The sequence below is a fragment of the Diachasmimorpha longicaudata genome, unplaced genomic scaffold, assembly GCF_034640455.1.
Source record: "Diachasmimorpha longicaudata isolate KC_UGA_2023 unplaced genomic scaffold, iyDiaLong2 ctg00000218.1, whole genome shotgun sequence".
NCBI classification, from domain to species: domain Eukaryota; kingdom Metazoa; phylum Arthropoda; class Insecta; order Hymenoptera; family Braconidae; genus Diachasmimorpha; species Diachasmimorpha longicaudata.
The window spans coordinates 10,001-12,500 of NW_026974007.1; the positions used below are offsets into that span (position 1 = coordinate 10,001).

Consider the following 2,500-nt stretch of genomic DNA (forward strand, 5'->3'; position numbering starts at 1 on the left):
GCTCGGTGCCGCGGGGAACCGCCCCCTCTAATCCTTAATCCTCTTATTCATTCTTTTTCTTGTACTTTTCAGCTTTTCAGCTCTTGCCTTTCGGCACGGCCGGCGACCGTCTCGTCCACTTCTAACCATGGCAGAGCATCTATTGAAAACAATTCCGGAGTCTAAGCTGCCCCCAATCGGATCTCCGGGGGGGCACAATGATGCGTCCGTCGTGCGGCGAAGTCTGCGCATCGCTTCCCAGCATGCCAGAGGAACAACACCAGCAGCGACTACATCGAGGGACCCAAGGAGGGTGGTGCCCTCAAGGGTTCGTAGTCGCCCGCCGTGCGCCGGGGTACTGCCCTCCCGACGAGGGAAAGGTTCCAGCCTTCGTGCTGTCCACGAGGACGTCGCAGAGGACGAAGGAGTGACTGCGCATCCGAGCCAGCCAACGCCGGGATCTTCAAGATCATCAACCGGTGAGTCCACTCATTTATTAGGTAGGGTTCGCGAGTGCCAAGTTAGTCTAAGTAGGATCGATAGTCATCGCGTCGCGACCGGAGGCTCACCGGTACCCCCCGTTCCAATAGGTCATCCTCCCCGGACCCCTGCGATCGAGGGACCGGGCGCGCAACGCGACGTTAGAATACTGCAATTGAACATGTCCCGCTCAATTGCAGTAACCGGGGAGGTCTTCCAGTTAATTCGCAAAGAGCGTCTGGACATATTGTTGCTCCAAGAGCCGTATGCCATTCGTGAGGCGAACACCTGGGCCATCCGCGGCCTAGGAGTCGGAATGCGTATTGCCGCGAGCTCAACGGAGCGACCGTGGGCGGCCGTCGTTGCGTGCAACTCCATCGTGGAGATTGCTTACGTGTCCCAATTAAGTAATGCACATTGCGTTTGTGCTGAAGCCCGCGTCCCCGGTGGATCCTTCTTCGTCGTCTCCAGTTATTTTCAATACTCGGACGACATAGAAATCCACCTGAGGCAGCTTGAAAAGGTTCTCAGCTGTCTCAGGGGTCGCCGCGTTCTGGTGGCGGCCGATTCGAACGCCCAACACTCCCTTTGGAGCCCCAGGACCACTGACCGTGGTGTCCTCCTGGGTGAGCTCATAGAGTCTTTCGGTCTCCGCGTCGCGAATGATGCTAGGCAGGGCCCAACCTTCAGGAGTGCCGCAGGTACGTCGTTCATCGACGTCACACTGGCCACCCCTGGCATGTATAAATTCATACGTGCATGGAGGTTGGAGGACGAGTGGTCCACCGGTGACCACACGTCGGTTTTCTTTCGTTTAGCAATCCGCAGTTCCTCACAGCGCGTCAATAACTCGGGAGTCGGCGAGGGCTCTACCATGCGGTTCAACGTTCGTCGGGCCGACTGGGAAAAGTTCGAGGCGACCCTCGATGAGGAGGCCCGTGAGAAACTCGTGGACCATCCGCTGGATTCTACAGCGGATGTTGAGAGAATGGCAGAAGTACTGGGTGACGTACTCACCAAAGCCTGCCAAGATTCGATGCCGCGCCGCAGACATTACCGTCGCGCGAATCCGTGGTGGACCGAGGAGCTGACCAGCAAACGCAAACTGGTCAGTCGTCTCCGAAACGGCTACCGAAGGGAGACTAACCCTGACGCGCGAAAAATTAAACAGAGTAGGTATCGTGTAGTCCTGCGATCGTATACCAGGCTACTTAGGACAACTAAAGAAAATAGCTGGCGCGGTTACATAACGACCGAAAGTAATGCGAATCCCTGGGGCTTCCATTATAAATACGCGGCTGATAAATTACGTGTAGGCACGGTACTCAGCACACTTAGAACCGCGAATGGCACGACACTTACAATGCGTGAGACTGCTGAGGTACTGTTGGACACACACGTACCTGACGATGACCCCAACGAAGACACACCCGAACAGACTGACATCCGTGAACGCGCGAGGAACTTAACGGTCCAGACAGAGGACGCACGAGACTTGACGGACGACCAACTTAAGGGTCTCGTAAAGACCCTTAAGAACGACAAAGCCCCAGGATGCGATCTAGTTGAAGTTAGGGTCCTAAAAGTCGCGGTCATGAGGATGCCTCACATCTTCACGCGACTCTTCAACGCCTGCCTTAAGCACGGCGTTTTCCCCACCGTTTGGAAAGTCGGCACACTTCGTGCTCTCCTCAAAGGAGTTCACAAGGATGTGTCCGACCCCAAATCCTACCGTCCCATTTGCCTCTTGTCGGTTGTCGGGAAATTTTTCGAAAAGGTCCTGCACGGGATCCTTATGGCGAAAGTCCTTACTGAGGACAAAATATCAGGACGTCAATATGGCTTTCTGCCTGGACGCTCCACGGAAGACGCGATAGTAGAGTTGCGTGAATTAGTCGAACGCGGTAACGACAAGAGGTACGTCATTGGACTCCTTTTCGATATTTCAGGAGCCTTTGACAACGTGTGGTGGCCCCTAGTCCTCCAGTCTTTGGCGGATCGAGACTGTCCGAAGAATGTCTTTGAAGTGCTCCGGAGCTAC

At 55.2% G+C, this 2,500-nt stretch overlaps 1 pseudogene; it reads left to right on the forward strand.

Moving 5' to 3' along the window:
• LOC135172258 (large subunit ribosomal RNA) overlaps positions 1-2,500 on the forward strand; it is a 9,387-nt pseudogene that overhangs the window by 3,858 nt on the left and 3,029 nt on the right.